General features: G+C 51.7%; 1 pseudogene; it reads right to left on the reverse strand.

The window, feature by feature from the left end:
- Nucleotides 1-26894, reverse strand: part of LOC128945551 (uncharacterized) — a 1882792-nt pseudogene that overhangs the window by 149002 nt on the left and 1706896 nt on the right.

The following is a 26894-nucleotide window of genomic DNA, read 5'->3' on the forward strand; positions in this document are numbered from 1 at the left end:
CCTAGAGGAAGAAGAAGAAGGAGAAGGGCACGCCCCAATTCCTCCATCTTGCCTCTCTAGACCCCCCTGTACAGGGATCTTAAACCCTGTATCTCACACTCCAATTAACTTGTCCCTTCACCATTCACCCCAGTGAAATCCTCCCGTCCTCATACTGATGTCATCTCCCATGTGGGATCAAAGTCCAGCCACCAGACATCTCTGGCAGCATTCCAGGACTCCCGAGCCCCCCAGGGGGGGTCTTGTTCACCCTGCACCCCAGTTCTGAGAGACTGAGATCCCACAAGTCTCAGAGTTTTATTTGCTGTCAAATACATCCCACACACCCAGCCCCACACAATCTCCATCCCACCACTCTAATTGAGACCCCACGACTCTAAATCATTTCCCAACTTCATCTCAGCCTGATGGCTGTGGAATCGAGCAAGTTTGGCATGGGATTGAGTTTTTTGACGTGGGTTTGAGCTCTTTTTGGGGTAAGATTGAGCTGTTTTCACTGGGATTTGAGTGGTTTGGAGGTGACAGATCTATTCCTCTTGGCTTTTGCAGTGCAAAGAGATGGAGAATAGAAAAAAATTAAGGTGAAATTAAAAGGTGAAGCAGCCAGGTGTGTTCTCAACATGGATCACAGGGAATGTGGCTCACCTGGGCTGTGCCCAAAGTGCCTCCTCCAGTGGGGGATGCAGCTGGAGCAGCGCACGAAGCTCTGCCCGCACTCGGGGCACTCGCAGGGCTTCCCTTAGTGGTGCCTCCGTTGGTGTTGGGTCAAGTTAGAGCTGCTGGAGAAGCTCTTCCCACACTGGGGACACTCGTAGGGCCTCTCCCCAGTGTGGATGCGCCGGTGAGTGATGAGGTTGCAGTTGTGCTTGAATCCCTTCCCGCAGTCGGAACAGCGGAAGGGCCTCTCATCTCTGTGAATCCGATAGTGGCGGAGGAGATTGGAGCTGGTTGGAAACCTCTTCCTGCATTTATCACATTCATAGGGCCTCTCCCCAGTGTGGATGAGCCGGTGCTTGACAAGGGTGGAGTTGTCCTTGAATCCCTTCCCACAGTCGGGGCATTGGAAGGGCCTCTCCTCTCTGTGAATCCGATAGTGCTGGAGGAGATCGGAGCTGGTCTGAAACCTCTTCCCACACTTGGAACACTCGTAGGGCCTCTCCCCAGTGTGGATCCTCTGGTGCGTGATCAGGCTGGAGCTCTGGCTGAAGCTCTTTCCACACTCCCCACACTCGTAGGGCCTCTCCCCAGTGTGGGTCCTCTGGTGCTCGTTCAGGTCGGAGCTCTGGCTGAAGCTCTTCCCACACTCCTCACACTCGTAGGGCCGTTCCCCAGTGTGGATCCTCTGGTGCACAATCAGGTCAGAGTTCCACCTGAAGCTCTTCCCACACTCCACGCACATGTGGGGCTTCTCCCCATCATGGAGCTGCTCATGGAGCTCCAGCTCCGAGCTCTGGCTCCACCTCCGGCCGCCTTCCCGGCCCAGGCTGGCTCTTTCCCCCTCAGATCCCCGCCAGCTGCGTTTGCAGCCCCTCCTCGTGCGGCATCTCCGGGCCTTTTCCTCCCCGTTGGCTTCCTGCGCCCTGGAGCCGCTCAAAACGGCCTCTGCCACCAGGTTCTGCCACGGGCATTTGTCCTCCCTGCTCTCCATGCTCAGCTCCTGCTCTGGGGGAGGAAGGACAAGGACAGGATGGGATTTGCCTCCGTGCCACAGGCAAGGGCAAGGAGATCCCCCCAGGGCTGAGCTGCAGCCGGGGCCGTGCTGGGCTGGGAGATGGAGCAGCACAGAGGGGAAAGGGGCACTGACTTCCTCCTCACCTGCCTCAGTGTCCCGGGGCATCTTCCTCTTCCTCGCAGCCTCCCTGGGGTTGGCAATGGGAAATCCTGGTTTGGGGAAAACAAGGGATGAGAGCGTTTGTAGGAGTGTCGGGGGGTAGGACGGTCGGGACGGATGGAGACGAGAGATCTCTGCAGCCAGGTCGTGGAACTTGCAGTTTATTGCAAAGGGCCTAGGTGCAGGGCCCTGCTGGGAGCTGCCAGGCACAGCTCGGAGCAGGCCCGAGAGAAGAGAGGGGTAGAGAGGATGAGAGGGTAAAAGACTAAGACAGGCAAGAGCATCACAGAGTAACGTTGCCATTACAACACAATAAATTTTCTTCTGTGTTGAATATTCCATTTCTCACTAACCAATCTAGTACAAGATACAAATCCTAGAGCATTTACATACAGCCTGTAAGAATCATTACATCACCATACTGTGTTACATTTTACACCCTAAAAACTCCTCTTTGGGCCCCTTCTGCTGAGCTAGTAGGGTCTGGATCTGTCTGCGAGCAGAGGGAATTGTTTCATCAAAAGCGGATTATCTTCAGTCAGGCCACAACATTGTTTTCCAGTTGTTCACTAACTAAGGTATCTCAAAGCTTGCTTTCATTTCAATCTTCCTTATACTTTCTATATTCCCATAATCTTTTGCAAGACAATCATATTTATAAGGCTTTCCTGTTTCACATCCCCCAACACACATTGAGTTTGAAAGTCCCTTTTGCCCAAGCCCATCTCTACAAGTCACTGGCCATCTGGGCTCCAGAAAAACCTCCCAAACACCAAGATTCAGCCCTGAAAAAGCCTCCCAGGAGTTCCCCATCCCTGGTTCCTCCCCTCTGCTGTTCAGGGGTTCCCCCCTGTCCCACCAGCTGGGGATCACGCTTGGATTGGGGGTCCCCCTTGTGCCCAGTGCCGCCCTGCCCAGGCTGCTGGCAGTCCCAGCAATCCCAAAAGCTCCCCCCGCTTCCCTCTCCCCATTTAGGAATGCCGGGGCGGTTTGGGCTCCCGGGCTCCCTTCTCCCCTCATTCTCTGCTCTGGGCTGCAGCGGCTCCAAGGAGTCCCCCCTGCCCCTCTCCAGGCTCTTGAGGCTCCCGCCCATAGCGGTGCTCCCCCCTCTCTGGGCTCTCCACTTTGGGCTCCTGGGGGACACAGGGCTCTGCTCCTCCAGGCTGCCTCTGCCGGCAGCCGCCACCGCCACCCCCGATGTCCCCCCAAGGGGCCTTTTCCGCTCAGCCTTGGACTTCTTCATTCTCCAAACATCCCCCCAAAACCCCAACCCAGGGACACCCCGGGATATCCGGGCCAAGCTCCCCCTCCCCGCTCACCAGTGCGAAGGGGGGATGATGATCCCAGAGGTGGGCGCCGCGAATTCAGGCAGGGATCGACAGCGTGGTTCCCTCACCTCAGCCTTGATCCGTCTTTGTCCCTCCTCTTCCTCCCACTCCTTCTCTTCTGTTCCCCCTCCTCCTCCTCTGTCTTATCTCCACTTCCTCCTTCCCTTTATCATTGCCCTTCCCTGCCTCCTCCTCCTCCCCCACCAGCAGCCACACCCTCGGTGCCCCGTTCCCGCAGCCCTTGCAGCCCGCGGCAGGAGCGGGGATGGAGCCGGGACAGGTCGGGATGGGCAGCGCGGGGCTCTCGGCTGCTCCAGCCGCTGCGGGCGGGGGGAACCCGGCCCAGGGCAAAGGAGAGGCAAACTGAGCAAACTGAGGGCACATCACAAAGCGAAGGATGGAGATGAAAGAGTTATGTTAATATTAACTCCAAACGAGGAAAAGCTGGAAATTCCAAAGTTTAAGGAAGCCGAGAAAAAAGATTTAAACACGACAGGAAGTGAACAAGATAAATCAAGGAAATGGAAAGTTCTTGATGGAAGACAATTTCATAATAAAATGTGCTTACTAGGAAAATATTAGAAGACTTGAATCAGAAAACCCACTGGGGAAGTCAAACTTTGTGCGATCATTTTTTAAGGAAGTATAGGTGCACTGGGATTTTTGGAGTAGCAAAGCCAGTAACTGAGAGATGTTCAATTTGCCAAAGGATAAATAAAAAGGTGAAGAGAAAAACAACATTTGGAGGTCATGAGTTAGCTGGTTGACCATTTCAAAGTATCCATGCAGAAGTTTGGATTTGTTAGGTTGTGGGTTTATTTGTAAAAAAAACCATTTAATCTAGAAGAAAGAGAATATGCCATATGTTAGACAGGAGATTTCAAGAGAATAAAAATCTTTGAAGTATCAGAAACACCCAAGACAAAATAAGAAAAGACAAAGGGAAATGAAAGGGAAGGGAACAAGAGGGAAAATCAGAAAGAGAGTGGGATCCTCTGCAGGTCTTGCCCCCTCCGTTCGCGGCCGAGGCGCCTGTCCCGGGTCCCGGCTCGCTGCCCACCTCAGGTCCGCCTGCCCCGGTTTCCATCCCAGGTGCGGCCTCACTGCCCAGGGCAGCTCCACCTGCCCCGGCGCTGTCGCTCAATTTGTGTGCCCTGCTCCCACTGCCTGGCCCGCGGCCGCTCTGCCGCCCATGCTAGGGAAGATGTGGGTTGCTCTGTCCTGCCGCCTGCTCCGAGGTCACCGCGCCCACTGCACCCAGGGGGGGTCCCAGCCATCCCATCCCCGCCTGCCCTGCCCGTGCCACCTGCGCTGGGCACCGCCGCTGCTGCCGGGCTCTCCCACCTGCCTTTGCTCTGCCGGGAGCTGCCGGATCAGCCGCCATCAGCCATGTGGGGTCTACCCATGCTCCGCCTCGGGCTCCACGGGAAGATCCCCCTCTGCCGATTCCGGCAGCAGACCCTGCCCACACTCCCACCGAGCCTCGGCGGGATATCCTCCCCTGACCCCGTCCTGCTCTGAGTTACGTCCCCTTGGTAACCACAGCTCCGGCTGTTCAGTGAAACTCTCTCTCTCTACAGGACGCACCTTATCGAAACACTAGGAGCTCAGTTAAAAGGCAGCCCTCTCCAAATTCTTTCCCAAAACACGGGAGAAAGGCTATAGAAGGTAAAAAAGTGAAAGAGTTAGATGAAGGGATTGCTCTATTTCCGTTCAGAGAGGTTCCCATGGGAGGGATGCGCTGCCCCGCCCCGTGGGAGCCACCAGCGCCCCTGCCGGCCGTGCCCGGAACTGCACCCGAGGGGAAAGCGCCGAAGCCCAAAGGCCGGGACTGGGTCCGGGCTCTGTTTGCTGTCAGTGCCGCAGCTGTTGGTGTTTGTTTGCTTTATTATACACACTAGTAAAGAACTGGTATTCCCATTCCCATATCTTTGCCTGACAGCCCCTTGATTTCACTAGTCTAAAAACGAAAAGGGAGGGGTTTGCATTCTCCATTCCAAGAGAGGCTTTTTCTGCCTTCCCAAGCAGACACCTCTCTTGTAAAGCAAGAAAAGCACCCACAGGCACTGAGGGGGGCTGCAGGAGGGGCACAAGAAGGCCCTGCAGCACTTGGGCACAAAGGCACAGCAGGTGAGTGCAAGAAGGGAGCAGCAAAAGGCCAAGCTGAAGGCAAAGGCCAGGGCACAGTTCCTACAGCCCCTGAGGGATCAACCCCAGGGCCCAAGGGGGCCCCAGCACCCAGGGCACGGGCTCGGCCACAAGCACCTGGCAGAGGCATTGCCCTCCTCACCAGGGGAGAGCCCACCCAAACAGCCCCTGGCAAGGAACCAGGGCTCCAGCTGCAGGGCACAAGGACACTGCAAGCACAGACAGCAGCACCCTCAGGACCAGCAAGTCCACCCCTTGATGGACATGGACTGGCAGGGCTGTCACAGCTCACATCACACCAGGGACCCTCCACACGGGAGCCCTTGAGAACATTCAGGGTGGGTCTGCATCGAGAGGAGGCATTTCCTGATGGACACAGGGGCCTCTCAATCCACTCTGAATCTTAGACCTAAGGGGGAAAAGAGTAAAGGAATATTTTATTTTTAAGGGAATGAGTGGGAAAGATGAGCAGGTATGACTTGTTCAACTACTATTAGAAGCTGTGGGGGATAGGTTTGAATAAAATGAATTTCTTTTTCTTTCTCCTGTGATTGTAATTACCTAGGAAGGAATTTGAGAGCTGGATTTTAATACTGTAAAAGGGGTTGCAGAGGCCAGTTCTGTTCTACCTTTGTGTGACAAGATTGAAAAGGCCTATGCTGAAGTGAACCCAGAAGTGCGGGCAGAGACTGGGAAAGAGGGAAAATTAGATATGGAACCGCTACAAATTACTTTAAAGCAACTAGGACAAGCAATACCTTGTTCCAAGAGAGAGAAGGAAGGGCTCACATCCTGGTATTGAGTTCCTGTTAAAGGCAGGGCTTTTGGAGCCAGGGATGTCTCCCTACAACACTCCTATCCTGCCAGTCAACAAACTGGATAGATGGACAGCAGAAGGAAACACAGAATTTTCAAGTGTTAAAATGAAGATTAACTGAGGCAGTTTCCCTGGGCCTTCCAAAAAGGAAAAAGAATTTGAATTATAGGTGGATTTTAAACAGGGTCTAGTCAAAGGAATTCTTGTGCTAAAATGTTTAACTCAGTGGCCAGAGAGTGGCCTCGCCTGAAAAGTGATGACAACAGGAGGATCTCCTATAGTTCAAGTCTGGCATCAAGGTAAAGCTTTGACAACCTAAACAGCGTCTAAATGGATGAGCAGGGCTCGGTTATTACAGTATGAAACTTGTTCAGTGGCACAGGAGGATTTAGAACTGAGGACAGGGCAAGGGTTTAACCCAGCCTCCTGTTTGAACAGCCTGGAGAAGGGCTGGCAAGGAACCCAGGACTGCACTCAAGGGACAGAGCTCCACACCCAGGCTGGGAGAGATTGATGGGACATTGCCTGGCCTGAGGGAGAAAATGTGTTTGTGGATGGCTCTGCAAAGGCAGCAGAAGGGAAAAGAGCTACAAGACAGGCTGTTATTAAGGAAGGGCAATCAGACACAGCGCAGGTCACCGCCCCATGCTCAGCTCAACCCGCCCAGCTGTGGGTGCTTGTGAGAGCCTGGCACTGAAATGCCCTGAGCAGGAAGGCTTCAATATCTTCTGCTGACACCATGGCACCTAACAGGGGGGCAAAAGCAATTCTCACTGCTTCAGCAACCACTGGAGCAGATATCAAGGCACATTCTCCCACAGGAAGCTGGGCTGGCACAGAGCCTGCCCTGGCACTTTGCTGCTGCCAACACCCAGCCAGGACATCGGCTCCTGCCTAAGGAGTGCAAAGCAGCACCACTGGTGGCCAAGGGGCCCATGCCAAGTGTCCCTGAGGCCAGAAACAACCGCCACCATAACTCAACACGGGGGGGGGGACCCCTCAGCCTGGCCTCAAGGGCTCTGAAGCCCCGCAGATTTGCACTTCCTGCCTGCAGCAGGAGGATGGGAGGCCGCCCCTGAGCCTGCCCTGAAGGCAACGCAGCAGCAGCCAGGGCTCCACAGCGGGCCAAGCCCCTGCGCCTGCCCACAGATCCTCGCCTGGAATCCTCTGCAATCCTGGCCACCCTCCTCTGCCATCTCCAGCCACTGGGGCCAAGCCTTGCTGCCACTGCTGCAGCTTCAGCGCTGCCTGGGCCTGCACTGCCACAGCTGCTGGGGAACACCACGGCACAATTCCACTCTGGGGCTCACTGACACCCACACTCTGGGCTGCCTGCCATTGCACTGCTGCCAAATGTACCGAGTTTGGTTCTTTTCAATCTTCTTTCTCTGCTCAGGCTTGCTTTGTCTTTGCCTTAGGGAAAGGAATTTTAAAGGTTTTAATTAAGGGTGTTACACCACCCACAGGAGATGAGTTTAACATCTCAGCAGACTGGGAATAGCCCAAAAGATACCCACAGAGATAACGACCAGCAACAAAACATCAACATTGCCCAGCAGCAAATAGCAACCAACAGCTACCCCAGACACTGCCCCCGGCAGAGCTGGAGACACCTGGGCTGGAAAAGGCTGAGAAGGAAATCCAGGAGTGTGGACTGAATTCACATCAGAGGGGAAGAAATCCGGGTCCAACAGGAAACCAAATACTAAAACCTTACACAACTTGGAAGCAATGAACAGTAAAGCAGTGGATTTAGATTGGTCCAGACTACATAAAGTATAGGAAAAATCTAGTAAAACTCACATGGCATGGAATGATTTTCTCTGCACAGCCGGGCTATTTGTGAAAGAAATTATTTCTCTTGCACATCCAGGCCAGAACCAAGGAATGCCTTGACTCTCTAACACTAAAGTGATTGTTTCAGTAACAAAACTACAACATGAGAAAAATTTTACATAATATTCCCACTTTATATTGTCAGGTAAGTGTGGGACAGAAGTGTGAGAATCAAGTTTTGGTCTGGGTTTTTCCATGTTCGCCTTGATGTTCCATTTTGCAAAATTGAAGAGCTTTAACCGTAATACTTTTAACTGGTAAACAGTTCATACTTTTTTTAAAAACAGCAGATTCTGAGGGGGCCACATATGACTCACCAGATGGCTGCCCTGGAAGAGAAGCTCCATTCCAGGCAGCCTCCAGAGGAGTTTTAGAAATGCAAATGAACACTGCTGGGCAAAGTGTGGAAAATGCACCTGGGTCTCTTGCCTGGGGCAGGAATTGGGCTGATTCCCTCTGCCCCTCACCCCAAGCTCTGCCTGCTTGCACTGATGGAATTTGCACAGCTCAAGGCAGAGCCCAGGGGGAGGATATCTGACCCTGCAACAGAAACGGTGAAGCTGCAAAGGGAAACAGCAAATGGAGAATGTTGGGAAAACTTCACTATAAACAAATGGGGGGAATCATCCCTCTGCCCACTCCAACATGTGCTGTTATTGTCTGTGTTATATAGGGTATATCAGAGCACCGGGGATTTTTTGCCACCAAAACTTCAGCGAAATCAGTTGGGAATCCAAGTATTTGATGATTTAATTAGAGAAAGGCAGTCAATTGATGCAGCCCTGGCTGGAGAGAGCAGCCAAAAACGGGGAAAAGATGAACGGCCAGCAGAACAAATCCTACAACACCATGGATTAGCCCCTGGGATCCCGAACCAATTCATATCAGGAGCCGCAGAACCCATTTCTCATTTCCATGGCATCATTAGATTACAAGCTGTCCTCGGAATAACCAACCAGACAGCTCCAGCTCCTGACCTTCCTGCTGACCAATCCACTGAAATGAGGAACACAACACTTCATCATGGGATGGGATCAGATCATCTGTTAGCACAAAAAAGAGGAGTTTGTGGAAAATTAAATGTCTCAAACTGCTGTTGGCAAAGAGATGACAAAGGAAAAGTGGTGAAAAACAAAACAATAACGGAAACAAGAAAGCAGCTCATGTATTGGTCCAAACGTGAAAAGGATGGGAATGGGACACGGTTTTGTGGCTCCCTGGCAGACCATGGGTTAAACGAATGCTCTTTCTCCTCTGATGTGCTACAGCAACTCTCATCTTTCCACCGTGCTCCACACCTTGAGAGTGCAGCTCATTCAGCAGGTGAGCGAGTGGCCAGGGACTTGTAGATAAGGAAGAAACGGGAGAAACCATCAGTTTCAAAAAATGTTACTAATTAACATGGACTGCTGCTCACAGAAAGTCCCGCTAAATTCCTGAACTTCCAGAAGAACAAAGACTTAACAGAGCTGTGAATATCGGCTGTTCTAGAAAAGTGGGGGTGCACATTAACGAGGACATGCAGTTGGCAGATGGGGAGATCTGAACCTTCCAAGTACCTCAGCCAGTGGGCAAAGGGAGAGGGAGATGAGGCCGGGAAAATGAGAATAAAAAGGAGGCTGCGAAGTACATCAATGGCAGAGAGCGCACGGCAAATGCCCCACGGCCTCTCCCTCTGCTCAGCAATAAAGTCACTTTTACAGGACTCCTCTGCCTCCTCTGGGCACAGAAACCTCCGGCCACGGGAATTTCCCCGCACAGCGCCGGGCACGGGGCAGCCCCCTCTGTCCCAGCCACAGGAACCGGGCCGAGCCAGCGCTGCTCCGGCAGCGGCTCCTGCCGAGGCAGCGGCCGCAAGGAGACCGCGGGCAGCCGCTCCCGCTGCGCCCTCACGCCAGCGGCAACACGGGCCGGACACGGCACAACGAACCCGCCAGAGCCCCCTGCCGCCCCCGAGGCCCGCAGCCAGCCCCGAGCCCCCGCACAACCCAGCGCGGCTCCCACCTGCGCTGCGGCCGCCTCCGAGCTCCGCCGCCGCCTCACCGCGCTCCGGCCGCCGCAGCCGCTCACGAGCCCGCACACACGCTCCGACAATGGCGCCGCCGCCCAGCCACGGCCGCCCTCAGCCCGCCACCGGGGCCCTGCTCCGCCCCGCTCCCACCAATCAGCGCGCCACAACCACGACTGACGGCACCATCGCCCAATCGCAGCCAGGGGCGGGCTCTGCACGCGGCACAGCCTCGCCCCTCGCTCTCAGAGGCGTGAGGGCAGAGCCGGAGCTGAGCAACAGCCCTGGAACGGGCCCGGGCCCGAGAGGGATTGAGCTGAAAACACAAACAAACTTCTCCGCAGCTCTCGCCACGGCTTTTCTGGCACTGCGGCTTCCGTGGCTCCGGCTCAGCGGGAAGCCCTGGAGCCTCACTTCTCCTACCCCTTATTAGGAGCATCAGGGCATCGCTTTGATTTCCCCCAGAAAGGGAAAACCGCTCCAAACCGCTGTGGATGAGTGGGGGAGGGGAGAGATTTCTGACAGAAAACTCCAAAAACTCAGGGCAGGATAAGGAGGAGTAAGTGAAGAGCCTTAAATCCAGCTTTCCCCCACGCCTCCCTCCTTCCAGCTGCACCTCCTACCCCGGCAGTGCCGCAGACAGGGAATGGGGCCGGGCTCAGTTCATGCCCCGGGGCTTCTCCCTCTGCTCAGGGACAGGAGTCGTTCCCCTGCTGCACCCTGGGCTCTCTCCCACCGGAGACTTCTCCAGGAACTTCTCCGAGCTGAGTCCATCCCACGGGGCACAGCCCCCTCCAAGTGCTGCAGCGTGGGTCACTGTGCCCCGGGGTCAGCCCTGCCAGGACAGGCTGCTCCAGCGGGGCCCTCTGGCCACGGGGTCACAGCCTCCTCTCAGGCATCGCCGTGCTGCAGCGTGGCAGCTCCGGGGGCTGCGGGGGGATCTCTGTATCCCCCTGGATCTGCAGGGGGATCTCTGTAGCCCCATGGATCTGCAGGGGGATCTCTGCAGCCCCATGGATCTCTGCATCTGCCACCGCCGTTTTTGGAGGCGCCAGGAATAGGCTGAGCTCTGCCTGAAGCTCTTCTCACATTCCCACACCCTTCCCAGCACAGGGAGGCTTTTACCTCCTCACAGCTCCCCAGCCCTGGTTTGCAGCCCCTCTTCGTGGGGCTTTTCCTCCCCACTGGATTCCTGCACCGTGGAGCCGTTCCAAATGGCGTCTTCCACGAGGTTCTGTGGCAGGGATTTGTTCTCCCTGGTCTCTGTGCGCAGATCAGTGCCTGGGGGAGGAAGGACAAGGAGAGGAAGAGACAGGGAGAAGGGAAAAGGAAAAGGCAGGAGGAGAGGAAGGAACAAGGGAGGAAGGAGATGGGAAAGAAACATGGATGGATGTAGGACAGGATGAGGAGAGGAAGGAGGGTGGACAAGGAGAAGATGGGATTTGCCTCCATGCCAGAGGGAAGGGGAAGGAGATCCCCCCAGTCCATCCCTGGCAGGATGGCGTTGGCAGTGAGGCTGTCCTGCAGCAATGCTGGGCTGGGAGATGGAGCAACAGAGAGGGGAAAGGGGCAGTGATTCCTCCTGCCCTGCCTGGCTGTCCCAGCCTGGAGCGTCCTGGCACTGCCGAGGCCCTTGGAGCGTCCGGCACTCCGGAGCCCAAAGCTCACGGCTGCTTTATAAAGCTGACAAAGTCAGCAGGATGGGTCTGGGTATGATCTGCAGAAACTGGGTTTATTGATACAGGAACAGGGGACAGCGCTGAACAGGGCCCAGGCACAAAGGGTGCAAGCTGAGGCCACAGGGGGTTTTTATATGAGGTAGTGAGGGTGGAGCTGAGAGTCAGGGTCCAATGGATATGGGGAAAAATGGTGCAAAGGAGGGGTTAAGGGTCGGGTCAGCTAATAGGGAAACAGGGGCAGAGGAATGCAGTAAATTAGGGCCGATGGAGGGACAGAGAGGGAGAACATTCTAGGGACTAACCAAAGACGGGTAACGTGGGTTGAACTAGGGTAATTAGGCCAAAACCTAAAGGGGTAACAAAAATTTACATAAATGTCCTGGGGTGACGTTATGATGCTTGTATCCCCATTCATATGTTCTGTGCCTTTAAGACCGGCTCTGAAGAGTAGAAGTTTTGTTTGGGTTTCTCTTATCAGAGACACAGAGACGGGCAGTACATAGGGCTGTTTTGGCTTCTTGCTTTTCAGCTTGCTGCTTTGCTTGCTCTCTTTTCTGCTCTTGCTTCTGCTCTCGCTTTTGCTTCTGCTTATTAGCTAGTTTAGCTAAACAGTCCAAATTCCTTCCTGGACTGTTTCACCTCTCCTGTTTCTGTGAACATCTCGAACCTGCTCCGGCCTGGGACCTGGGAACACCGAGGGTTTGCACCGTTTTGGCCTGCAGGAGCTGCCCCAGCGCCGGAGGGACTGAGATCAGAGCAACCACCACCGAAAGAGACTTTCTGATTTTGTCATCTTTCTCAGAGCGGTGTCATCTGGTATTGTTCATTTTGTGTGCTGGGGGTGCTGTGTCTGTCAAATAAACAAGTTCTTTCCACTTCTCTCCGAGGAATTCTTCCCAAACCAGTTGGGGGGGGGGGAGGGGCCATGTGCGTTTGCTTTCTGGAGGGGCCCTCCTTTGCAGATTCTTTAACAAATTCACCCTAAACCAGGACAAAATATTGGCGCCCAACATGGGGCTCGAGAGAGTGGAAAAACCCTGTTTTGAGTGCATTTTGGTTGCTATTACTCTGTGTTCATTTAAATCAGCTAATAGCCATGTTTTTTGAATTCATAATGTCTATTGGGATGAAGGTTTGCATGCATTTCTGGTCCCTAGGGTTTTTTGAGATTTTAATACCTCTATGGTCCCTAGGTTTATTTTCTTACCCAGAAATAGCTTTAGTATTGTCCCTTATATGTAGTTTTTATAGCAGAGGAGCAGTGACCAGAGTAGCTATCCTGCTGGGCTTGGTGGTAATGATGTGCAAGAAGTTTATAAACATGCTAGGGTCTGCTCCAGGTATGAATGGTTCATGGCTATGGTTATGCATCCAGTTTGTTGGAGGAGGAGCAGGAGGTAATGAGGTTTTTCAGCCTCTGCTTTCCTTCTTCTCCTATGAATCAGTTGCATCACTAGTGAAGGATGTTCAGTTTCCCCTCAATGTTCAAGAAACCATCTTTCTGGTATTCAATCTGGTAACCTTCCTCTATACAGCCTGCTGCTTCTCTAGGATGAGGGCTGAGATTTCTAGATGGGCTGATGAGACCCCTGACTCAGGAGTAGACCCCAGTGTGGAAAATCCTAAGTGGTGTGGGAAATGGGAGGATATGGGTCAAATCCTGAGGGAATTCTCTGACCCTATAGTCTGGGATTTTCCCCATGAACAAATTCAGAACCCAGCTGAGGTGGGGAAATATCTGACAGAGAAGTCCCAGGATGAGCCTAAGGAGAGGAAGGTCATTGCAGTGAGCTGGGCCCTGGCTTGTGCTCATCGCTCACTGCTAGATACTGTCGGGCAGCAGAGAGAGGCAGGGGGGCAGGGAGATAAATCAGCAACTGTCCCGGTGACTCAGGCTGCAGCCAACACTCCAGGCTCGAAGCCAGCAGCTAAACCAGATAGTGAGCCTAAGCCAGCATCTAAACCCATGGCTGTTGCTGCCAGCACTAGAAGTGGGAAATGCACGGACAAGACCAATCGACCAGGGGATGATGATGATGATGATGATGATGATGAAGGAGAAGGAACCTCAGTGCCTCCTGACATAAAATCAGGAGTCAAAGCAGCAGGTGCAAGATCAGATGCGAATATTGAGTCTTATTCCCAGAAGGACCTTCGTGGCCTAAGGAAGGATTACACTCGAAGGTCTGATGAATCCATAATTAGTTGGCTGGTCCGTCTCTGGGATGCTGCAGACGAGGCTACAATTCTGGAAGGCACTGAAGCCAGGCATTTGGGATCCCTGTCACAGGATCCTGTCATCGACCAAGAAATGATGAGGGGGGCTAATCCACACAGCCTCTGGGCATGGGTCTTGGACAGTGTTGCACGAAGATACCTGTGTGCAGGTGATCTTTATATGCAACAAACTCAGTGGAAGACCATAGAGCAAGGGATCCAATGCCTCAGAGAAATGGCAGTGACAGAGATAATCTTCTCAGATGATGTAACAACTAGGAACCCAGACAGTACCATGCACGTCTGTGATGTGGCGAAAACTTGTACGACTTGGGCCACACAAATATGCTTCTGCCTTAGCCATCATGAAGAGGGATGAGAGGGATGAGACTGTGCTGGATATGGCAAGGAAGCTCAGAGCATATGCAGATGCTGTACATGGCCCGACACATGCCAGAATCGCAGCGGTAGAAACACGTCTGCAGAACTTAGAGGATAAGATAGAGGAGAATCATAAGAAGCTTAGAGAGAAGATTAAAGAAGACCTTCTCCTTCTCCAAATTTCAGCAGTACAGATCCGAGGTTCTGGTATCCAAGGCAGACGTTTCCCAGATGATGAGAGAAGGTACACCCCACGAGCTGAGCTGTGGTTTTACCTGCATGATTGTGGGGAAAACATGAGAAGGTGGGATAGGAAACCTACTGCTGTTCTGGCACGACGGGTGCGTGAACAGAAGGAAGCCACCAGAAGGAAAGCAGCTCCAGTTGCCCGTAGTCAAACAGCCAGGTATGGTGATGATGACATGTCTGATCCCCTTGAAGGAACATCCAAAACATATGCCCAGGGAAAGAAGGATAACCAGGCTTAGAGGGGCCCTTCCTCTAGCCAGGTAGAGGCCAGGGAAAATCGTGTTTTCTGGTCTGTGTGGATTCGTTGGCCTGGCACATCGGAACCACAAGAGTAAAAAGCTTTGGTCGATACTGGTGCGCAATGCACATTAATCCCATCAAGACATGTGGGGACAGAGTCTGTTTCTATTGCTGGTGTGACAGGGGGATCCCAGGATTTCACTTTGGTGGAAGCTGATGTGAGCCTAACGGGAAATGAGTGGAAGAAGCATCCTATTGTGACTGGCCCAGAGGCCCCATGCATTTTGGGCATAGACTACCTTCGAAGTGGGTACTTCAAAGACCCAAAGGGACTCAGATGGGCATTTGGAATAGCTGCTGTAGAGACAGAGGGCATCCAGCAATTGAACACCTTGCCTGGGTTTTCTGAGAATCCATCTGCAGTAGAATGCCTGACAGGAGAAGAGCAACGAGTGCCAATTGCCACTTTCATAGTGCATCGACAGCAGTGTAGGACCACTCGAGATGCTGTGATCCCCATCCATAAGATGATCTGAGAGCTGGAGAGCCAAGGTGTAGTCAGCAAGACCCACTCACCCTTCAACAGCCCCATTTGGCCTGAGTGAAAATCTGAAGGAGAATGGAGATTGACTGTGGACTACCGTGCATTGAATGAAGTGACTCCACCACTGAGTGCTGCTGTGCCAGACATATTAGAGCTCCAGTATGAGCTTGAGTCCAAGGCAGCAAAGTGGTATGCCACTATAGACATTGCCAATGCATTTTTCTCCATTCCTCTGGCAGCAGAATGCAGCCCTCAGTTTGCTTTCACATGGAGGGGAATGCAGTACACCTGGAACCGACTGCCCCAGGGGTGGAAGCACAGCCCCACCATCTGCCATGGACTGATCCAGACTGCACTAGAAAGGGGAGAGGCTCCGGAACATCTGCAGTATATTGATGACATCATTGTGTGGGGGAACACAGCTGCGGAAGTGTTTGAGAAAGGGAAGGAAATAATCCAGATCCTCCTGGGAGCTGGTTTTGCCATTAAAAAGAGCAAAGTAAAGGGACCAGCTCGTAAGATTCAATTCCTGGGAGTGAAGTGGCAAGATGGATGGCGTCAGATTCCTACAGATGTCACCAATAAGATCACAGCAATGTCTCCACCCACCAATAAGAAAGAGACACAAACTTTCCTGGGTGCAATAGGTTTTTGGAGGATGTATATTCCTGAGTACAGTCAGATTGTGAGCCCTCTTTACCTGGTCACCTGCAAGAAGAACAATTTCCAGTGGGGCCCTGAGCAGCAACAAGCCTTTGCCCAGATCAAGCAGGAGATTGCTCATGCAGTTGCCCTTGGCCCAGTCAGGACAGGACCAGAGGTGAAGAACGTGCTCTACTCTGCAGCCAGGATCCATGGCTTGTCCTGGAGCCTTTGGCAGAAGGTGCCTGGGGAGACTCGAGGCCGACCACTGGGATTTTGGAGTCGAAGCTACAGAGGGTCTGAAGCCAACTACACTCCAACAGAGAAAGAAATCTTGGCTGCCTATGAAGGAGTCCAGGCTGCCTCAGAGGTGATTGGCACGGAAGCACAACTCCTCCTGGCACCCCAACTACCGGTGCTGGGGTGGATGTTCAAAGGCAAGGTTCCTTCCACTCACCATGCCACCAGAGCTACATGCTAAATGGATTGCTCTTATCACTCAGCGCGCCTGTATAGGTAAACTGGATCGCCCTGGGATTTTGGAGATAATTACAAATTGGCCTGAAGGTGAGAATTTTGGTGTCACAGATGAAGAGGAACAAGAACCAGTGACAGGGGCTGAAGAGGCTCCTCCCTATAACCAACTGCCCCCAGAGGAAACGCGCTATGCTCTTTTCACTGACGGTTCCTGTCGCATTGTAGGGATGAACTGGAAGTGGAAAGCAGCTGTATGGAGCCCCACACTACAGGTTGCACAAGCTACCGAAAGAGAAGGTGGATTGAGCCAACTTGCTGAACTCAAAGCTGTTCAACTGGCCCTAGACATTGCTAAGAGAGAGAAGTGGCCAAAGCTCTACCTCTACACTGATTCATGGATGGTAGCCAATGCTCTGTGGGGATGGCTGGAGAGGTGGAAAAAGGCTAACTGGCAACGTAGAGGGAAAGCAATTTGGGCTGCTGATGAGTGGAAAGACATTGCTACCAGGGTAGGGAAACTGCCTGTGAAAGTCCGCCATGTAGATGCCCATGTACCCAAGAGTAGGGCCAATGAGGAGCACCAAAACAATGAGCAGGCAGACCAAGCTGTAAAGATAGGGGTGTCCAAAATAGACCTAGACTGGGAACATAAGGGAAAGTTATTCCTAGCTAGATGGGCCCATGATGCCTCAGGCCACCAGGGCAGAGATGCCACCTATAAGTGGGCACGAGACCGAGGGGTGGATCTAACCATGGACAGTATTTCTCAGGTTATCCATGACTGTGAGACGTGTGCTGCCATCAAGCAGGCCAAGCGAGTGAAGCCCCTCTGGTACGGTGGGTGGTGGTCCAAGTACAAGTATGGGGAGGCCTGGCAGATTGACTCCATCACACTGCCCCAGACACGCCAGGGCAAGCTCTACGTGCTGACCATGGTGGAAGCCACCACTGGATGGTTGGAAACCTACCCTGTGTCTCATGCTACAGCCCAGAACACCATCCTGGGCCTTGAAAAGCAAGTTCTGTGGAGACATGGCACCCCTGAGAGGATCGAGTCCGACAACGGGACTCATTTCAAGAACAGCCTTATCAACACCTGGGCTAGGGAGCATGGCATTGAGTGGGTGAACCATATCCCCTACCATGCACCAGCTGCAGGAAAAGTGGAGAGGTACAATGGACTACTAAAAACCCAGTTGAAAGCTTTGGGTGGGGGATCTTTCAAGAATTGGGAGCAGCATTTAGCAAAGGCCACCTGGTTAGTTAACACCCGAGGTTCCACCAACCGAGCAGGTCCTGCCCAGTCTGAGTCCCTGAATATAACAGAAGGAGACAAAGTCCCAGTGGTACATATCAGAGGTTTGTTAGGGAAGACTGTGTGGATCAATTCTGCCTCGAGTACAGACCAACCCATTCGTGGGGTTGTCTTTGCTCAGGGACCTGGTTGCACGTGGTGGATAATGCAAAGAGATGGAACGGTACGATGTGTACCTCAGGGAGATCTGATTGTGGGGTAAGAATGATATGCAATATCACTGTTCACTGGATTCTACTGCCATTGTCTGTACATTAAACCATACAGACATGAGATAGAAGGAAATGTGTAAGTGTTGAAGGTCTGGGCAAGTGGAAGATGGAGAAGGAAATGTGTAAGTGTCGAAGGTCTGAGCAAGTGATAGATGAAGCTTTAAGTGACTAAAGTGAAAAGGGGGGATCCTGCAACTCTGTAATATAGGGCCTGGATTCAGTGGTCCAGTGTGGGGATGTGATGGAGGCATGATGGGTATTGCTTGTAATTTTGGGGAAACAGATGGAAACTTTGTGTGAATAATGCATGATGTGTTGATGATATGGGATAAGGGGTGGAATGTCCTGGGGTGACGTTATGATGCTTGTATCCCCATTCATATGTTCTGTGCCTTTAAGACTGGCTCTGAAAAGTGGAAGTTTTGTTTGGGTTTCCCTTATCAGGACACAGAGACAAGGCAGTACTTAGGGCTGTTTTTCACTTCTAGTTTGCAGCTTGCTGCTTTTGCTTGCTTGCTTTTCTGCTCTTGCTTCTGCTCTCGCTTTTGCTTCTGCTTATTAGCTGGTTGTAGCTAAACAGTCCAAATTCCTTCCCGGACTGTTGCTCCTCTCCTGTTTCTGTGACCATCTCGAACCTGCTCCGGACTGGGACCTGGGAACACCGAGGGTTTGCACCGTTTTGGCCTGCAGCAGCTGCCCCAGCGCCGGAGGGACTGAGAACAGAGTGACCACCCCCGAGAGAGACTTTCTGATTTTGTCAACTTTCTCAGAGCAGTGTCATCTGGTATTGTTCATTTTGTGTGCGGGGGGTGCTGTGCCTGTCAAATAAACAGGTTCTTTGCACTTCTCTCCAAGGAATTTTTTCCTGAACCAGTTGGGAGGAGGGGCCGTGTGGGTTTTGCTTTCTGGAGGGGCCCCCTTTGCAGATTCTTTAACAAATTTGCCCTAAACTAGCACATCTCCTAAAATCCCATTTTTTTTTGCTCCTAAAATCCCATTTTTTTGTCCCAAACCCCCTTTTTTTGTTCTAAAATCCCGTTTTTTGCTCCTAAAATCCCATTTTTTTTGGTCCTAAAATCCCTTTTTTTTGCTCCTAAAATCCCATTTTTTTGCTCCTAAAACCCCATTTTTTTTCCTCCTAAAATCCCTTTTTTTTGCTCCTAAAATCCCTTTTTTTTGTCCCAAAACCCCTTTTTTTGTCCTAAAATCCCTTTTTTTGGTCGTAAAACCCCTTTTTTTTCTTCTCCTAAAATCCCATTTTTTGCTCTGTAAAACCCCATTTTTGGTCCCAAAATTCACACTTTTGAGTCCCAAAACCCCATTTTTGGGTCTAAAAATCCCATTTTTTCACCCCCAAACCCCATTTTGTTGAGAATTTTCTCCCCAAAATCCTATTTTTTTTTTTTTTGTACAAAAATCCCTTTTTTTTCCAGGTTTACATCTCCAAAATCCCCATTTTTGTTTTCTAAACTCCCCATTTTTTGGTCCCAAAACCCCTTTTTCTCACCCCCAAACCCCATTTTTTGGGAATTTTCTCCCCAAAATCCCATTTCTTTGTCCTAAAATCCCTTTCTTTTCCAGGTTTACGTCTCCAAAACCCCCATTTTTGGGTCTAAAAATCCCATTTTTTGGTCCCAAAATTCCATTTTTTCACCCCCAAATCCCATTTTCTTTTAGGTTTATTTCTCCAAAATCCCCAGTTTTGGTCTCTAAAATTCCGCTTTTTGAGTCCCTAAAATCCCATTTTTAGTCAAAAACAAAATCCCATTTTTTTTGTCCCAAAACCCCATTTTTTTGTCTAAAAACCCCATTTTTTGGTCTAAAACCCCATTTTTTGGTCTAAAAATCTCATTTTTTCGCCCCCAAACCCCTTTTTTTTTTGTTTTTTCCCCAAAATCCCATTTTTTCTCCCCAAAAATTTAAATTTCCCCACCTGATCATGGCGGTGGGCACGACGAGCTCGTCCAGGAGCCCCCCAGCCTCTCCCTGAGCTACCGGGATGCACAAAAAATCCCAATTTCTGCCCCAAAATCCCAATTTTGGGGAATTTTCACCCCAAAAACCCATTTCTTATCCTAAAATCCCATTTTTTTTAGGTTTATGTCTCCAAAGCACCTGGGTTTGGTCTCTAAAACCCCATTTTTGGGTCCAAAAATTGACTTTTTTTGATCCCCAAAACCCCATTTTTTTGGTCTAAAACCGCCATTTTTTCACCCAGAAACCCCCTTTTTTTTGTTTTTTTCCCCAAAATCCCATTTTTTCTCCCCAAAATGTGAATTTCCCCACCTGATCACGGTGGGGTCACTCCCACCTCCTCCAGGAGCCCCCCCAGCCTCTCCCTGAGCTCCTGGGCTTCCCCAAAGTCCCAATTTCTGCCCCAAAATCCCAATTTCTGACCCCAAACTCCAATTTCTGACCCCAAACCCCAATTTTGGGGAATTTGAACGCCAAAACCCCATTTTTTATCCTAAAATTCCTTTTTTTTCAGGTCTATGCCTCCAAAACCCCTGGGTTTGCTCTCCAAAATCCCATTTTTTGGTCCCAAAATTCCCATTTTCTGGTCTAAAAACCGCCATTTTTTGCTCTAAAAATCCCATTTTTTCACCCAGAAACTCCATTTTTTCAGCCCCAAACCCCATTTTTTTCCTTTTTTTCCCCAAAAATATAAATTTTTAGAATTTTTCCCCACCTGATCATGGCGGGGGGCACGACGAGCTCGTCCAGGAGCCCCCCCAGCCGGTCGCGGACCTGGCGCCGGTTCCTCAGCCTGAGGTTCATGGCCCCGGCCTGGCCCTGCAGCGCCCGGATCTCCCAGCTCAGCGAGCTCAGCGAGCTCTGGAACGAGCCCAGCATCTTCTCCAGCCCATGGGGACATTTGGGAATTTTGGGGATTTTGGGGATTTTTGGGATTTTTTTTGGAATTTTTTGGGGCTTTTTTTGGTGATTTTAGGGCGAATTTTGGCCATTTTAGGGCATTTTTTAGGGGTTTTTTGGGTGATTTTTAGGGGATTTTGGAGGCTGTTTTAAAGGGTTTTGGGTCCATTGGAGGACACTTGAGGACACTTTTGGGACAATTTAGGGACATTTGGGGACATTTGGGGATTTTTCCCCAGGGTTTTGGGGCTTTTTTTTGGCGATTTTAGGGCGATTTTTGGGGGTTTTGGGCCATTTTTAGGGGATTTTTGGGGTGACTTTTAGGGGACTTGGTGGTGATTTTTGGGGATTTTGTGGCTTTTTGAGGGGATTTTGGTGGCATCTGGGGACACTTTGGGGACAATTGGGGACAATTTGGGAATTTTTTAGCATTTTTGGGGCTTTTTTTTGCCGATTTTAGGGCATTTTTTAAGGGTTTTATGTCATTTTTTTGAGGACTTTTTGCGGCTTTTTGAGGGGATTTTGGTCCATTTGGGGACACTTGGGGACATTTGGGGACATTGGGGGACACTCTGGGGACACTGGGACAGTCTGGGTCAATCCGGGGACACTTTGAAGCCATTTTGGGTCAATTTGGGGCCATTTTGGGTCAATTTGGGGCCGTTTTGTGGCTGGGATCTCCCAGCTCAGGGAGCTCAGCGAGCTCTGGAACGAGCCCAGCATCTCCTCCAGCCCATGGGGGGACATTCGGGACATTTGGGGGTTTTTAGGAAATTTTTTGGAATTTTTTTGGAATTTTTTGGGACTTTTTTGGCGATTTTAGGGCGATTTTTGGCCATTTTACAGCCTTTTTTAGGGGTTTTTTGGGTGATTTTTAGGGGATTTTGTGGCTCTTAATAAAGGGTTCTGGTGGCATTTGGGGACACTCAGGGACCATTTGGGGACATTTGGGAATTTTGGGGAATTTTTTTGGAATTTTTTGGGGCTTTTTTTGGCGATTTTAGGGCGAATTTTGGCCGTTTTAGGGCATTTTTTTAGGGGTTTTATGCCATTTCTAAGGGAATCTTTAAGCAATTTTTTGGGGATTTTGCAGCCTTATTGGGATGTTCTTGGTGAGTTTTCTTGGTGAGTTTGGGGACATTTGGGGACACTTTGGGGACAATTTTGGGGTTTTTTAGCATTTTTGGGGGCTTTTTTTGGCGATTTCAGGGCGATTTTTAGGGGATTTTTTGAGCGATTTTTGGGGATTTTGCGGCTTTTTGAGGGGATTTTGGTGCCATTTGGGGACACTTGGGGACATTGAGGGACACTTTGGGGACATTTGGGGTTTTTTCCCAGAGTTTTGGGGATTTTTTTTGCCATTTCAGGGCATTTTGAAGGGGTTGAACAAGCGATTTTTGGGATTTTTTTGGGATTCTGTGGCTTTTGGAGGGGATTTTGGTGCCATTTGGTGACACTTGGGACATCTTAGGGACATTTTACAGAAACTTTGGGACAATTTGGGGACATTTGGGGTTTTTTTTGCCATTTCAGGGCATTTTTGAGGGGTTTTACTGGGGATTTTTGGGGGTTCTGAGGGGTTGGGGACATTTGGGGCCATTTGGTGACACTTGGGGACAGCTTGGTGACACCTGGTGACATTTGGGGCCACGTTGGGGCCACCTGGTGACATCGGAGACCACTCTGGGGACATTTTGGGACCATTTTGGTCCAATTTGGGGCCATTTTGGGACCATTTTGGGCCATTTGGGGCCATTTTAGAACACCTGGGGACACTTGGTGACACTCTGGGGACATTCTGGGACCATTTGGAGCCATTTTGGGACCATTTTGGGACCATTTTGGGCCATTTGGGGTCATTTAGTGACATTTCGAGTCATTTAGGGCCATTTGGTGCCACCTGGGGACACTTTGGGGCCATTTGGTGCCACCTGGGGACACTTGGTGACATTTGGGGACACTTTGGTGACACTTGGGGACAATTTGGGGACATTTGGGGTTTTTTTTGCCATTTCAGGGCATTTTTTGAGGGGTTTTGCTGGGGATTTTTGGGCACTTTTTGGAATTTTTGGGGTTCTTGGTGGGGTTGGGGACACTTGGGGACACTTGGAGACATTTGGTGCCATTTTGGGTCCTTTTGGAGACATTTGGGGACACTTTGGGGCCATTTTGGGACCATTTTTGGCCATTTGGGGTCATTTTAGTGACATTTTGGGTTATTTTAGGGCATTTGGTGCCACCTGGGGACATTTGGGGACACTTGGGGACACTTGGGGACGTGTCTCACCTCCAGGATGGTGTCGCAGGCGCTGATCTGGTTGTGCAGCTCGGCGATGTTCTCGCTCTCACAGATGTCTCAGGGGTCAAGGGACACCTTGGGACACCTTGGGGACATTTGGGGACATTGGGGACATTTGGGGACATTGGGGACACCTTGGGGACATTTTTTGGGGAATTTGGGGCATTTTTGGGGGAATTCGGGGACATTTTGGGGACACCTTGGGGACACTTTGGGACATTTGGGGACATTTTGGGGACCTTGGGGACACCTTGGTGACATTTTGGGGACATTTGGGGACATTGGGGACACTTTGGGGACATTTGGGACACTTTTTGAAGGCATTTTTGGGGATTTTGGGGCATTTTTGGGGGTTGTGGGCATTTTGGGGACACCTTGGGGGACATTGGGGACACTTTGAGGACACCTTGGGACACTTGGGGACAATCTGGGGACACTTTGGGGACATTGGGGACACTTAGGACACCTTGGGGACATTGGGGACACTTTTTGTGGACATTTTTGGGGGATTTTGGGGCATTTCGGGGGGTTGGGGGCATTTTGGGGACACCTTGGGGACATTTGGGGACATTGGGGACACTTTGGGGACATTTTTTGGGGACTTGGGGCATTTTTGGGGGTTTGGGGACATCAAGGACACTTTGGGGACACTCTGGGGAAAGATTTTTGGGATTTGGGGGCATTTTGGGGACACCTTGGGGACACTTTGGGGACATTTGGGGACAATTTGGGGACATTTGGGGACACTTTGGGGATAGTTTGGGGACACCTGGGGGACACCTTGGGGACCTTTTGGGGACACTTTTTGTGGACATTTTTGGGGATTTTGGGGCATTTTTGGGGGTTTGGGGCATTTTGGGGACACTTTGGGGACATTGGGGACACCTTGGGGACACCTGGGACATTTGGGGACACCTTGGGGACATTGGGGACACCTGGGTTCACCTTTTGGGACTTTTTTGGGGATTTGGGGCATTTTGGGGGGTTTGGGGACATCGAGGACACCTTGGGGACATCTGGGGACAGTCTGGGGACAATTGGGGACACTTTGGGGACATTTGGGGACACTTTGAGGATACAATCCTGGATCGAAGCTCTCTCCACCTCCTGCAGCTCCAGCTCCACCTGCCGCGAGTACTGCCGCAGGTCCACGCCCTGCAACGGCAATTTGGGGACACTTGGGGACACTTGGGGACACTTGGGGACATCTGGGGACATTTTGGGGACATTTTGGGATTTTTGGGGACATTTGGTGCCATTTTGGGGCCATTTTTGGGGCTATTTTAGTGATATTTCGGGACATTTTGGGGCCATTTGGGGACACTTGGGGACATTTTGGTGACATTTGGGGACATTTTGGGACACTTTGGAGCCATTTTGGGACACTTAGGGACACCTTGGAGACATTTTGGGAGTTTTGGTGCCATTTGGTGACACTTGAGGACATTTTGGGGCCATTTGGGGACACTTGGGGACACTTTGGGGACATTTTAGTGACATTTGGGGCAATTTTGGGGACATTTGGCACCACCTGAGGACACTTTAGAGCAACCTGGGGACACTTTGGGGACATTTGGGGCCATTTGGTGACACTTGGGACACTCTGGGGACATTTTTGGGACATTTTGGGGGCATCTGGGGACATTTTGGGGAGGAGCCACTCACGGTCTGCAGCGCCTCCTGCACCAGGGCGTCCTCCACGTTCTCCTGGATGTGCACTGGAAAAACGGGGGAAAACCGGGAAAATTTAAGAAAAAAAGTGGGAAAAATGTGAAAATTTGGGGAAAATGGGAAAAAAATGCAAAAAAAATGGGGGAAAAGAGGCGGGAATTGGGAAATATTCTCCCCCCACCCCCCCACTGCCCAAATGGTTCAGTCCAGTCAGGCCACGCCCCCTCGACCAGGCCACGCCCCCTCCATTGCCGGCAATGTGCCCTCAGCGTGATAGGCATGCCCAAATAAGGTCATGGCCGCGCCCCCAGAAGGTTGCATGCATGCATTCAAATAAGATAAAAGCCACGCCCCTTTTGAGGCACCTCTGGGCCACGCCTCACTGCTTTGACCACACCCACTTCTACCTGCAGGCCCCACCCCCTTTGTGCCAGCCGCCTGTCCGGCCCTGCCCCCTCATTCAGCGTTATTACCCGTTCATTTTAATGGCCCCGCCCCCTTTTTAATGGCCCCGCCCCTCTCACCATCCACCTCTTCCAGCTCCGCCCCCTCCAGGTCCAGCTCCGCCTCCAGCTCCGCCTCCAGCGGCGCCTCCATCGCCGCCACCTGCGGCACAACCGCCTCAGTGACCGCCGCGATCCCAAACCCCTCCCGAATCCCCACAAAAACCCCACAAAAAACCCCAAAAACCCCCAAAAACCCCCAAAAACCGCCCCGGGACCCCTCAAACCTCTCCCGCCGCCGGCGCTACCTCCGCCTGCGCCGCCATCTTGCTGACGCACGGCCGTGCGCGTGACGTCACTTCCGCCTTCTTTTTCCGCCGGCAGAGCCCCACGCAGGCCGCAGCCATGGTGAGGCTCCGGGCGGATCCGCCGCCATCGGCGCGAGGGGAGGGCGGAGAGCGGCGGGAAGGGCGCGGGGCGATGGCGGCGGCACCGAGGGAGGCGGCGGGGCGGGGAGGGGTGAGGGGGCGGCGGAGAGCGGCGATGGCGGCGGGAGAGGCGCGAATGTCCGATCCCCCCTCCCTCAGGTGTCATGGCGGCCTTCGCTCCCCTCACGGCGGGCTCGGCCCGGAGCGGCCACAAAATGTCCCCAAAGTGTCGCTAAAATGCCCCGAGCCGCTCCCAAAATTGTCACAAACCGCCTCAAAACTGTCCCAAATCCCTTAAAATTGTCCCCAACGCCGTAAAACTGTCCCAAATGCCTTAAAATTGTCAACAGCCTTCCTAGAACTGGCCCCAAAGTGTCCCCAAACCCATCCAGGTGCCTCGAGTCTCTAAAAAATGACTCAAAATCCCCTAAAATTGTCCCCAATTCTCCTGAGGTGATTTTAGGATGTTTGGGGATCTAGACGGGGCTCTGAGGGGATTTCTGAGGATCCTGAGGAATTTTGGGGGGATTCTGAGGGTTTTGGGCGATCCTGAGAGGGTTTTGAGTGATCGTGAGGGGTTTTTGGGGTCCTGAGGAGATTTGGGGAATCCTGAGGGGATCTTGGGGATGCTGAGGGAATTTGGAGAATCCTGAGGGCATTTAGGGGATTTTGAGGGGATTTGAGGGTGTTTGGGGCGTCCTGAGGAGTTTTGGGTGATCCTGAGGGGGTTTGGGGGGATCCTGAAGGGATTTGGGGAATCCTGAGGGAACGTGGGAGCTCTTGTGGTGATTTTGGGGTTCTTGAAGATTTTTTGGGGGGGGAGTAATTTTTGTGGGAAAGGTGTTTCTAAAAACCCTTAAATCTTTTTTTTTCCCCCTTCCAGGACTTTCCTCCTCCCCAGGTTTGGCCCCTCCCCATCGGGCTCCCCCTCCTCATTCTCACCCTGGTGCTGCTGGGGCTGGGGGAGGGGCAGTTTCTCTCCAAAAATGGCCTAAAATACCTTAAAATCATCTCTTAAAAATGCCAGAAAAATACTTCCTAAAATGCTCCAGAATAACCCAAAAATGGTCCCAAATACACTGAAATCACCCCTAAAAAATGCCCCAAAATAGCCTAAAAACGTTCCCGAAGTGCCCTAAAATTCCTTCCAAAAATGCTCCAAAGTAGTTCAAAATATTTTCACATCCGTCTCTAACAAATGCCCCAAAATACCATAAAATCCCCCCTAAGAAATGATCCAAAATACTCTCAAATT

Source organism: Melozone crissalis, unplaced genomic scaffold, assembly GCF_028551555.1.
Source record: "Melozone crissalis strain CALT ecotype California unplaced genomic scaffold, PUWL_Pcris_2 ptg000066l_1, whole genome shotgun sequence".
NCBI lineage: Eukaryota > Metazoa > Chordata > Aves > Passeriformes > Passerellidae > Melozone > Melozone crissalis.